This window comes from Lytechinus variegatus, chromosome 1 (genome assembly GCF_018143015.1).
Source record: "Lytechinus variegatus isolate NC3 chromosome 1, Lvar_3.0, whole genome shotgun sequence".
NCBI lineage: Eukaryota > Metazoa > Echinodermata > Echinoidea > Temnopleuroida > Toxopneustidae > Lytechinus > Lytechinus variegatus.
The window spans coordinates 66,108,827-66,122,885 of record NC_054740.1 but is presented as its reverse complement, the minus strand read 5'-3'; the positions used below and the strand labels follow the sequence as shown (position 1 = coordinate 66,122,885).

Genomic DNA, 14,059 nt, shown 5'->3' with positions numbered 1-14,059 from the left:
AAGGATGGGAGAAAAAAAGCCAAAATTATGTACTGCAAAATGAATTATTAAAGTGGACTTACATTTCAGTAACCCAACCAATCCCCCCAAAAAAGTAAGTTATAAACACATACATTTCGGCCCTTGACTACAATATTTGTATTATTGTCATTTTATATATTTTGAAATAAATAAACAATGAATAGGTCTATACATCATGTTTGCACTAGACCACCAAGCATTTCAATTACAACACTTAAAGGACAAGTCCACCCCAACAAAAACTTGATTTGAATAAAAAGAGAAAAATTCAACAAGCATAACACTGAAAATTTCATCAAAATCGGATATAAAATAAGAAAGTTATGACATTTCAAAATTTCGCTTCATTTCACAAAAACAGTTATATGATGTCATTCACTCACTATTTCTTTTGTTTTTTATTGTTTGAAATATGAAATATTTTGATTTTCTCCTCATTGTCATGTGAAATGAAGTTTCATTCCTCCCTGAACACGTGGAATTCCATTATTTTAACATTTTGTGCTTCAGGCAAGGAGGTCCTAATCGTCAAATTCGTAAAAATTGAAATATTGTATAATTCAAACAATAAAAAAACAAAAGAAATAGTGAGTGACATCATCAACTCTCTCATTTGGATGTAACTAGCTCGTTCATATAACTATTTTGTTAAAAATAAGCGAAACTTTGAAATGTCATAACTTTCTTATTTTACATCCGATTTTGATGAAATCTTCAGCATTATTCTTGTCTGATTTTTCTCTATTGATTCAAATCAACATTTTTCTGAGGTGGACTTGACCTTTAAGTTTGTAATTTGTAAAAAGGTACTTTCTGCAAATCATTCTAAGACTAGAAGAATATCTTACAAGGGTACACATTTGTGCACAAGATAATTTATTGGGTGAGCTCTAAAGCTGGTGAATGCTAATGTATTTAATACCTGATGAGAAGTGAAAAACCAACTCTTTTCAGAAATTAGAGATGAAAATGGAAAGGAAGAAAGAAAGAAAGTAAAAATAAGGAAAGAGGCAAGCAAACAGGCAGAAAGAGAGGCAGAGACAGAGGCAGGGAGAGAGAGACATAAAGAGAGAGAGAGAAAAGGGGAGAGAGAGAAAGACAGACAAACAGACAGACAGAGTTGGCACCAGGTGATCATTGTGTTTAATGGATAAATTTTTTACCATTCCCATGAGCCTTTTTAGTTGCCTTTTGAACCTCTTTGCAACAATAATAATGATAAAAATATTAATTCCTCTAAAAAAAATGCATCGCCTGTTATCAATAAGATTGATTACAGCTTTGTATCTTAGATACATGAATTTCTGATAAAGGCTTAGACTAAACATACAGCGATAATGTATAAGAACAAACAACACATGAAGACTAAACACACTCTCCTTGCTAGAATAAATAATATTATTCAAAGAGAGAAATGAAAAAGAGTTTCTTCTTTTGATAGGAAGACATCCTAAGCCCGTTAAAAGGTCTCTACGTCACTTTCACTTTTCCTCACTCTGTATCCTGTTTGTATTCAAGACATCGCTGGATGCCAGCACCCATCAAAGGCCGTCATGTCACTTGACGACCTACCGCTCGTTTCCCCCGTGGGAAATTCCGCATCAACAGATTTTACGAAACATTTGAGGACTAATTCTTATCTGGAGGGCCCAAGTCTGCCCCTCGCATTGAATACAGGAGGTTTGCAGCCGTGACTACACATCCAAATCATCGTAAAATGGAAGGTTTTTCTTTATTCTTCTCCTTGACTCATCTGGTGTACCAGGATAACTTGAACCAAACAACGCTCTACTTGAGTACACTAGAATGTGACAAGATGCTTCGAGCACACGCCGACTTTCTTATTTGTATGTGATGTCATGTTCGCATGAATCCCTCTGATCCTGGCATCAAAAATATCTTTCCTACATTGCCAATTTGAATTATTCTCTTGAGCGATTTCAGGCCAAATACAAATAACTTGGGAATAACTCTGACTGACATGCAGACATGCGTTGAAGGTAATTTGCGATGTATTTCTCGGGGTTATGCCATTAAATCTTCTACATGAAATTAATTAGACAATGAAAATATAAATTAAAAAAAATTACAAAGCTAATCTTCCTACATTGTAAAAGAAATGTATGACTGCATCTAAACCCTTATATTTTAACTCCAAATGCTGAACTGTGTTTAGAGGAGTTTGTAATTGAGTCTGAATATAAGAATGTAAATTTCAATAGCACTGTGGAATACTAAACAACCCTACCAAAAATATTAATGGAAACAAAATTAATGAAATAACAATGAAATAATAAAGTAAAAGTAGAAAAAAAAACTTTTAAAGTTGGATTTCAATCTTACCAAATTTGTTTAAATTCTCATAAAATTCTTCTGTAAAATTCACCTAATGTAAAATTAGTCATGTTAAGGAGAAAATGTGATATCTACCATATTATTTGATTTCAGGGGTAGTTTCTTTCCCATGTCTTTTGCCTATTCAGGAATAAAAGACGGGCTATTGTTACTCAAAACACGTATTGCATTAGCTCAAAATCACGGCTGAGATTTACCGCCGTCGGCATCGACATGATCGTCATGAAAGACATCCCTGTCACGGGAAAACAAAAATCACATCATTTCATCCCCTCTCTGCTTCAGGAAAATAGATCAAAACATGAGTAGCATAACATCATCCTGTTGGTGCCTGGGTAAATCCCACGAATAACACCTTTCACAATAATATGGGTCTAGGGGTAATGAAGATGAAATGAGTTTTGATCAAGTTTGATAGTGTTGTCAGCTCTAGTTGCGCGAACAAGCCTCATTTCCACGTTCATGATCTGGTTTTTCTACAAGACCTGATTGCCTCAATTCGATCACGAATTTGCCCCACTGTATTCGGGGGTGACCCCACACTTCTGGCTTTAGGTCATCAACGAGCCATTGAAGAAGTAGAGTTGAAGCTCATCCAGGGCATGCATTACATCAACAATTTATTCTTTCCCCCCTTTATTCTCACTCTTGAGCTATTTCTTTGACATCCCCTCCCAATATTTCTTCCCACTTCTCATTCAATTTCTATTCCAGTGTGCCCACTATCTATTTCCTTTTATCTCATTTACTTTTAACTTGTTTGTATTCATTGCCATCGTTATTTTATTGTATCAAAAATGAAATGAAGAAAGGTTCTGTTAAAAAGATATGTACCTATATTTTCAGTAGTTTAGAATATTTTTCACTATGATTTGTAATTGTGTAAAAATGTATTGCGACAAAAGCATTTTCTAACTATTAAACTAAACAATATTAATGGGGATATGGAGAATTCCCTCTTTTAATTGCATTTTACATGTAGAATATAGTGGTAGTGTATCAAACTTACGTATGACTTATACAGAATTCATGCAACATAATTGCTTTAGACCTTTATAAATGCATTTTTTCTAGAGGGTATTTGCATGGTCTATGGGATTACAAACCCATTACACGGTCCATTTAGAGAAAAATAAAGACATCAAAACAGAGATTGAGTGCAGGATGTATGAAGGCATAATTTCATTCCATATTGTAATAACTGCAGCATTGCCTTCACAAATTACATTTCAATGTCTTCTGTTAAAACAAAAGGTTACATTTTCCAGACACATAAAACTGAAGCTCAAGGAAAAAACAAATACCCAATTTTTACAAAACCCTAAGGAGCATCATTCTTTAATACCTTCTTAAAAGTTATGGAGCACAGTAAGCTTGTTGTGACAGATTCACATAGTTAGAATAATTATCTTTTTTTCAACATTCCTATATCACAAGGTTTTAAAATGCTTTATAGCCTGTAACATGTACATCTCAAACTTGCTGCTATTTGAATATTTTCAAGAAAAATTGATATGTATTTATATCTTTCCTCACTACAAATTCTTCTTATTTTTCTATTAAACCCCCCCCCCCAGATTTATTCAATTATATCATAGAAATGCAAGCATTATTTCAGATGAACAGAACTTTGATATTCCAAGCTTATTTTAGTGTCCCTTTTTTAATTGAGATACCCCAAAGATTATTTTAGTGTCTCTTTTAAATTTAGATACCCCGCCAAGTGACTTTTGGATATCCTTTTCAATCAATTTTTTTTGCACACACATGCAAGAAAGAATCATAAAAGTTAAAGTTACACAAGATGAAAGAGGAGACTCTAAGCTTTAGAATGATAGATTTGTGATTAAGATAAAGTATCAGTAACTCTTGATTTCATATTTTGGGGGACACACTCTATAATTCACTATTAACTTTAATACTATCGCGAATCATATACCACAATTTTTGATTGTCTATATTATGTGTTATTAGGTTATGATAAATCATCCATAATTCTTGTGTGTTTTTTTCTTAGATGCACTGCATTGCCTTATCTATGTGACAGGGCCCTTGTCTTCTTCTGCACCTACCAAACCAACATCGTAAAACTGCTTGCGGAGGTCTGAAGCTCCAAGACTAATGACGTGATCATCAAACCAAGTTGCTTCTCTAAACAGCCATTACAAGTACTCTCACCTTAACTTTACATCCCTCTCGACTCTAGCCAAATAGCAGCCATATTACCAAGAATAAAGGGCACTAGGGGACCTCCCACACAGGATAAATAAATTCAAAGTGATATGAGCATAAAAAGGGTGTTATATTAATCCCTTCAAGGACTACGTTGAAATTTTTGTGCTTTGATGAGGTGATGTACATTCTTTCAGAGAAATACAAAATTAACACAATGAATAGTGGATAGGTTATCATTTTGGAAATTTGAAAACTAGGAATATTTAAAGTATGCTGAAATAGGCATAGGTAATGCATCTGGCAGACATCGGAGAAGAGGACATAGGAATAGGTGAAAAAAATGCAAAATTAATGAACCAGTTAATAACAGCAAAGTGTAAGAATTTCACATTTCATATTGCATAAATTATCCTTAATACTTATAATAGTATAAATACAAAAATGACCCTCATCCCTCCTCCCCCCCCAAAAAATGAATAAAAAATACATAAATGAATGAATAGACAAAATTATAATAATGAAAGAATGAAATTCAACAAAAAAACTTTGGAAAAGAATAATTTTTTTAAAGAAGAACAAAGAGGAAAGGGGGAGGGGACAAAAAGGAAGAAACAAATCCATATCAGTACACGATATTTTTTCCACTATTCCTCATAAAATACATTTTTCTGCCATTTAGGAGCTAGCATTCAATTCTATAGACCAGTGACATACATATCTCAAAGGGCAAATGGAAAGGAGTAGCATGGACCTACTAGCAAATGGGAGTAGTATGGAAGCATTCTTGAGAGCTTATGCCTGAAAGCACTACATACTGATATGGAGCATAACCAATACCACTTGATCTACATCACCACCCAACATACGGGAACATCCAAAACAGGTGGGTGTTTCATAAAGCTGTTCGTCAGTTAAGAGCAACTTTAAGAACGACTCGTGAAACTTTCTCACTTGCTAAATAATCACCGATGAACATTTAATGGTGAACATCATTTACCAAAAGAAAGGATTACCAGTCGTTCTTAAAGTCACTCCTAACTTCCTAAAAGCTTTAATATGAAACAGCCTCAAGCACGACTTCTTTGATCCTTATGTCAAGTTGAATCGGAGATGTAAACCTTCTTCGACCAAAAATAGGCCTATATTCTTAGAAGAAAATAAGAGTGACTCAACTGTAATTATACATGCAATATATTTTAAATTGTCCTTTTTTTTCTTTTTTTTTTGGGGGGGGCTTTTTCTCACTGATTTAATTATGTACTGTATCTTCTGAAACACTGAAACATTGTACTGTTAAACAATTACCGGTATGATATGTTTAATTATTGATATTGATTTAGGCATGTGTATGTTTCTATGTCTTTATCATTCCCATTTTTTGTCAAAAAAAGAGGATTTGTTTACAGTGTAATGATCACTGGCACCAGACTGTAGAAGTCGGATGACACATCAAATTGACACGGTATGGGACCAGAGCGATATGTGCATCTGGTCACTGTGAAGGACCTTGCCGGCCCCAAACCAATCTTAGGTGCTCTTGTCCTATCTAAATATTATGCATAATACATAACTATAGCACATACTCCACGATCATAATTTTTTTTAACATGGTAACGAAACATACAAAAAAGGTATTGTCATATTCAAGCATTGTGGCCCAGTGGATTAGTCTTCGGATTTTGAAACAGAGGGTTATGGGTTCGAATCCCAGCCATGGCGTAATTTCCTTCAGCAAGAAACTGATCCACAATGTGCTGCACTCAACCCAGGTGAGGTAAATGGGTACCGGTAGGAAGTAATTCCTTAAAAAGCTGTGTGCGCTATGAACGCCTAGCTTAGCCGGGTAATATAGGAGTGCCTTGAGCACCTAACAAGGTGGATATGTGCGCAAAATAAATACTCTATATTATCATTACCCTATGTTATATTCATAGCAAATAAGGTCCAAATATGCACACAAAAAAAGAACAGTTTATCCTCAGCAAAAATGGCAACAAATGTGGCAAAAAAAAGAAAGAAAGAGGGAGAGACAGAGCAACGGTTGGCATATATGTTGAATACCGCATCCATTAATTTCTCAATTTATATGTTGTCAGTTTAGAGGTCCTGGCACATTATTTTATACATCCTTCTGATATTTAAAATCATTCTGATAGTTATTTTCAATGATGCAAAATGATTCCTAAATGATTCAAGGATTTCTGTTTCTTCTTTTTATCAAACTTTATACATAAACCAAATGTTATCATGAGGTGGTTCGTCAGTTCCAGGTATTCTCTGATCGGGAAATTTACCTCGATCAGAAAATACCAGGTATTTTGGTAATGTGAAAGCAAACTACGTGACAGAAAATACCCGCTAAATAGTAGGTACTTGGCGAAATTACGAGAACTTTCGCAGGGATTTTTCCAAGGTCGCAGGTATTTAGGCAATGTGAAAGCAATTTATGGGAACTTTTCACCCAGCGTGTCGTTGGGCGCGGACGCCGTGGGTGGCTGCTGGGCTAGTGATTTTGAATCTCGCGCTTTGCCTGTTTATCAGACCATACTGCGCATGCTCGTAACATCGGGAACTTATCCCGAAGGGTATGTTTCGGGGCGGTGTGAATGCAGGAATAATTAATGGGTATTTTTTTGCCTAAAAAAGTTCTCGTAATTTAACGGGGATTCTTATGATTGAGGCGGTTTGAAACCACCTATGATGGACTTCCTGTTCAATGCCCTTTGCTTATCTACTGGAACATCTAAGGTTTATTTTTCCAAATGCATTGATGCTTGGGGAGAGAAGTTTTTGTAGGACTTGCAGAATGGAGTTACATTTCCTGTATTTCGTTACAAAGATTTCACACAATGCAGCTGTCCTTGCAGGTCTATATTGCCGTTTGTCTTTCTTATGCCATCTACTGTTCATCATATATTAAATTAACCTTGGTTTCAACCTAGTATTGAATACAATGCACCCTACAAAGTAATGAGATAAATGAATCCGACTGAACGACTAGAAACTGAACAGGTTTTGCAGAGAAAGAAATGAAGACTTTGTAGATGAGATTTGATCTATTTCTCATTTAAAATTTACATCTAATATCTCATATGAAAAGTGAAAAAGGGGATTTTTAACTTTGATTTCATTTATTTACTAATTCATTCATTTATCTATGTATGCATTTATCTATTTATTTTTTTATTTGTTTATTCATTCATTTATCTATCTATTAATCTATCGTATTTGTTTATTTATGTATTTATTCATTCATTTATTCATATATTCATTAATTTATTCATTCATATATTTATTCATTTATTTATCTATTTATTTATTGACTTATTCATTCATTCATGAGTGTATGTATGTATGTATGTATGAATTTGCTTATTCATTCATTCATTTATCTATTTGGTGGGACGAAGGGGCTATGATTATTTTTATAGAAAGTGCCAATCTCTCGCTCAAATTATGAAAACTTAAAACATTTTTCAAAATTAGTATGAAAGTCTTGTATTTTCTGTAGGATGGATGATTCAAACATGATGTGAACAAGGTTGACAAGTGCTAGCTGGCAGCTACAGATAGATACCAATCACCGACACGCACTCCTTGCCAATAGCACTGTTTCAATTCTCTCATGATTTTAGTATATCCTCTGATTGCAGGTAACGCTTGCCTCAAGGTCCAGTCCGTGAAACAGTTCATCTTTCACGATCACTTACAAAGATAACATGCTTCTGCCTCCATCATCAAAGAATCAATGATTCTTTACAAGCCTACATGGTTGCAGTTTTGAAAAGTCTACAAAAAAATTGTTTCAAATTATGATATCTATATTTTGATGTTAATAGATGCTCTGAAATCTTATTTTTGAAATGCAATTTAAAAATAAATTTTGTTCATGCTTGAGTGAACACAGGGCGTTTTTTTGGCAGAATAAGAGTAATATGATGATCAGACTTCCTCTTAACCTTTTCATTACATGTGCCATAATTTTCTAATCAAGCTGTCAAATTTTATTTACAAATCTATTTATTTACTTGAATTATCATTTAGACTTCTTTTACCTTTGAATTTTCCTTCATAAGTAAGAAAAGAAGAATTTTTGTCAACCCAAGCAAGAAGATTTGCATTATTAATTGGGAAAAACTTGTAATTATTCAAATCATTTTATTATGTGAAACATATTATGTTATGGTACCTTTAAAAGACAATCCATTTTCAAGGGGTTATTGATTCCTTGACCAAGTTTAATTATATGCTTGACAGGACAAACAGAAAGGGATTCATGTCTTTCAATGGCAATGGTGTATTGAGTCACTTTTGATAGAGCTAGATATGGCAGATCAGGTAAAATGTATTAAAACGTTGTAAGGAGCGAAGCGAGCACGCATATATTCCCACTTTTTTATTACAATATCAAATTTTGTGATAGATTTTGACATAATATTCAGAATATAATATCATATTTTACTTTCTATCTTTCCTTTCATTTCCTTTCCACTTTGTTTTCTTGGTCATTATTTTTTAATTTAAGGGGAGGGGAGCATCCCAGAGCCCCCGCCCATCTGTATAGCACTGTTCAAAAGGCACCATAACCTTTGTAGCACACAATGAAAGGATTTGAAAAAAAATACACGCTCTCCCATACTTCGAATAATAAACAATTGATTTTGCTTGAAGAAGGAATATTCAAAGCTAAAAAAGAACATATTAAAAAGAAACAACAGGAAAATTCAAGCAAATAAATATATTTGAAAATGATTTTTGACCGCATAATTTAAAATCATAGCAAAGATAATGAAAAGGTGAAGGGGAAATCTACTGATTAGCAATAAGTCTGATCATCATATTTCTCATTTTATGCCAATTTGGCACAAGCCTCCTTTATAACCCCAGACAAAAACATTTCATGTTTGCTCAGAGCACCTATTAACACAAAAATATAGCCATCATAATTTCAAACAAAAATTTTACAGACTTTTCAAATCTGTCCCGTTTTTTTATATGCACTGTAGAGTCAACATGTCTACAGCTTTCCTAAAATGTACAATCGCACTAACTAATACACTTTGCTGGCTCAAATTATCAGGCAATCTTGGTAATCAATATAATTATGAAAAGTTGTTGTGTTTTCTTCAGTGTAAGCAATGTGATGTGTATTCAAAGTAAAACTGAATGGCAGATGGAATGTAATAATTATGATACACACAGAGAATGCAAGAGAAATACTACATTTAATTGCTCCATTGATTTTTAAATTATTGTCTGAAAGTGCAATTATAGTTATAAACATGGTGTGTATTCTGAACTCTAGGTATGCGAAGAGATTAGCTATGTCTGTTCAAAAATAAAAAAAATGTGGGAGGCCAAACTCAACATAAATCCCTAACAGAGCAATACCTTTATTTAAATACATTTTTTCTTTTGGTTAACTAATAAAATCATTTAGAAAAGATATAGGGAAAATGATTTTCTATAGGTGGATTCAAACCGCCTCGATCACAAGAATCCCCGTTAAATTACGGGAACTGTTTTCGGCTAAAAAATACCCATTAATTATTCCTGCATTCACACCGCCCCGAAACATACCCTTCGGGATAAGTTCCTGAAGTTACGAGCATGCGCATAGTATGGTCTGATAAGCAGGCAAGGCGCGAGATTCAAAATCACTAGCCCAGCAGCCACCCACGCCGCCGCGCCCAACGACACGCTGGGCTTAAAGTTCCCGTAATTTGCTTTCACATCGCCAAAATACCTGCGATCTTGGAAAAATCCCCGCGAAAGTTCTCGTAATTTCGCCAAGTACCTACTATTTAGCGGGTATTTTCTTTCGGGGAAATTACGCGTAGTTTGCTTTCACATTACCAAAATACCTGGTATTTTCTGATCGGGGTAAATTTCCCGATCAGAGAATACCTGGAACTGACGAACTTCGAGGCGGTCTGAAACCACCTAATAGTGTTTATATTTGAAAAACAAACATAATGAAAAAAAACAAATATGTTAAGAAAATGTTTTCATTATGGGCTTTTCTTCCAATCATAAATGAAAGATTAGACAAAGGCCTCTGCCTCGACCTCAGACGCAATCCTCGGGTCAAGGCCGGTCGAGGCCAGGAAAATTTTAGGGTGTGCAAATGCCAAATGTTGTCAGTTTCTCAAAAATACAATTGAAACTAATAGAGAGAGAGAAAGAGAGGGGGAGAGAGTCAACTGGTGAATACGCCCATCCACCTGTATGAGTATGCTCTTCTTTCTTTTGTCTTTCTATTTTGTTCTTGATGTCAAGCCAATTGATGCATTGAAAACCTGAAGGAGACTCAACTTTGCGATGCATGTGCGCATGCTAACCAAAATGCTCGCACGCCATTACGTCAATCTCTTGGTTTTCTCATTTTAAAATTTATGTCCGACCTTGGCCTTGTTCTTGTTCTCGGGTGGGTCAGCCTTGGCCTTGGCTCGGGCTATATGGCCTTGTCCTTGTCCTCGGGTGATCCAGCCTTAGCCTTGGACACAACGCTGATATTCATGAAAACCTTTACAACAATCATATAATTAAAGCATTGTTCAACACAATGGCACCGCATATATAAGGATTACATGTCAACAGCAAGACACCATTTTTCACTTTATTGTTGCCAGGCACCATGCTAATTCAGAGAAAAGACTGAGTTGGCAAACAAGAATGATGTATTCTCTTACATCCGAGTGTAAGAAAAATACTCTGCAACCCCAACCAACCCTCAGGCACAAAGAAGATTTCTCAGAAGCAAAAAAGAACATTTTAGAGATTTTATCTTCCCTCAATCCTGGCTGAAAATCTGCATCGAAAGCCGAGACTGTGCCCTAAAAGACGTATTTTGTTGACTTGTAAGATATTATTGATTCTGTGGTTAAGATACTTTTCTACATGTCCATTTTAAAGGGAACGGTACTGCATGCATCTTTAAAGAAAAGCAGATGGAACGGACAATGTCAGTTTACGGTTTGTACGAACATTCAAGCTATCGAAAAATACACTCCAAACCTCAAGGGTTGAAAATGAATCCAGATTGGCTGTGAATATTGATCACCAGAATATTGGATTAATTTCCAATCTTCAGGAATAACTTTTAAATCTAAAATGATTTAAATTCAAATCTGTTAAATTTCAAATGTAAATCCTAAAGGTTTAAATCTTAATCTATTCTTCGTATTGTAACTATGAAGCATTGAGTTGCATAATTAACATATTGCATAAATATGCTTTATATTTTTAAAAAATTTTGAGGAGTATTGTTTTCCATTTTTTGTTCTAACATGTTTTAAAATTATTCAAAAATCAGGGCATACCATATTCTTCGTAATAATGTAATCATTATTTAAACAAACAAAAATCTTAATGTCCTTCATTTTCTAAAAAAAAATGTTGTTTTGAGACTCCATTACAAACTGATTTTCCGACTGTATTTCCGGACTGACTGCATCACATATATTTCAAAATAAAACTTAACACATTAAAATGATTATCTGCATAATAGATCAGGATGGTATAGGATCTTTGGAAGAAAGCAAAGTCTACTGATAAATTTGACAGATGATTTTATTTGGTGTTGGAAGAAAATGAATGATGAACTAGCTACATCTTACCAAGGAACTGGTGTAAATGGCCAAAGGACACTTCTAAGACATCAATCATGCCTTTGTCAGGAATAAAATTCTCATATTTTTGTGAGTTTCATGATGGAGGGTTACCCCACTTCAAACAAAATTGGCTGAAATTAATGCTGAACAAATGTTTTATATTTACAGAATAAGCTTTCCACAACACTGGAATAAAGACTTTTCTTTAAGTGCAAAAAATATAATTGTTAAACTTAGATATTGATATGCAGGAGAAAGCCATCAAACTGTGAACTTTATTAAAAAGAAAAAAAAAACTTACCTTGACTTCTATGCAGTATTGAATTTCCTGGTCTGATCTGGCCTGCAAAATTAAAGAAAGCATAAATCATATCAACAATGTTCTGCCAACAAATCACACCCGTGCTTTTAAAAAAGTTTTTATGCTAGAAAATAATCTGTGATTGCTGTACACATATCCATATTAGCTAACCAAGGTTTTCACCTACAAATTTATAGAGATGGTTGGAAAAATTTCCCCACATCTTACCCACAGGGGGGGGGGGTTCAGGAGACAAAAACTGGACGTTTCTGACCAGCAGTGACCACTGTAATGATCTATGAATAATTCTCGAACCAATGAAATATATTCTTCAGAAAAGGTTTAAAGAGTAAAGTTGTATACTATAGGGTGTTATGAAACACAATAATCAGGTTTCGTTAGGCCAAACTACACGTAAAACTAATCAATTGGCAACTAATTTATAGACTTTACTCTTTCGATGTCCGGGTACCGAACATCGAACACTCATTGGCAATAGTTATCCAGTGAAGGGTCTGGACGTGAGGCTAGGCCCGAAAGTAGTCTCAGATTGAATGTCTATGACGGTGTTATTTGGCGGCTAATTGAGCTAGCGTTAGTGAGTAGAGCTAAGACAAGTTGGATTGCCATGCTTTTGGTGTGAACTGTGCGTGGGAGTATCAGCTTTGGGCGAAAGGTGCCAAGGGATTGGACAGCTTAGTCTCTAACTCAAGACTCTCGGGTGATTCTCGGAGATGTTTCTAAGCCATGGATGTTGTCATAGATAAGAGAAAATGTAACAATATGATATAAGGGTATATTATGGCATTGCCTTTTGTACGAAGTTTTTTGGCAGCACATCTGAGTATTTCAAATCAATAGAAACAAATCACATTGCATTCTCATCTTAAAACATTCTGAAGAAAAATACAATTCGCTTCATAGTACAACATAGCTTAAGTCATAGTGTCTCCTACTGAAGACTAACCAAGAAAGAAAAATAAAGTTAACAGTGCTTGCATTACTACCATATACGTTACACAAATAAAAACGACAAAGTGATGTAGCATCACTAAAAGCAAGATATTTGCCGGAGCTTTCTCTGATAAAATTATATATTGAAAAGAATGGGGAATATATTATTATTCAAAACTTGTATCGAATGTTTAAGGGGAGTACACAAATGAAAGAGTAAACAAATGACTTCAAACTGCTAACTATCTTAAACCAGTGTATAAAAACACCTGTTCACATCAAACTTGTAATAACCAAAATGGAAGGGTATGCGATCTAAACTTGAAGGAAAAATGTGAACATTCATTAAAGTACTTATTATCTGCTATCTAATGCTGATGTAGAAATAGTGTATTGAACTTGTATACAATGGTCAAGTGATATCACATAGATTGCTCGAATGAAGGTTTATGAAATTTCTTTGAGGGAGATATTGCAAAAACAACTTTATCACATTTTGGAATTTCTTTTGGTTCTGAATGTTAGCTATCTAGAGCTGATATGAAAACAGTCCACAACATTCGCTCCTGTGACAGTTGCTCTTACTGAAAATCAACAATTATGAAGTTAAACACAATTCCAAACCTAACTCTAACCTAAT

At 34.5% G+C, this 14,059-nt stretch overlaps 1 protein-coding gene across 2 annotated transcripts in view; it reads right to left on the bottom strand.

Moving 5' to 3' along the window:
• LOC121420214 (potassium voltage-gated channel subfamily KQT member 4-like) overlaps window positions 1–14,059 on the bottom strand; it is a 79,100-nt gene that overhangs the window by 49,479 nt on the left and 15,562 nt on the right. For both annotated transcript variants that reach the window (XM_041614778.1, XM_041614784.1), the window contains exon 2: window positions 12,466–12,507. The gene's annotated coding sequence lies outside the window, so the exon portion shown is untranslated. The remainder of the gene's footprint in view (window positions 1–12,465; window positions 12,508–14,059) is intronic.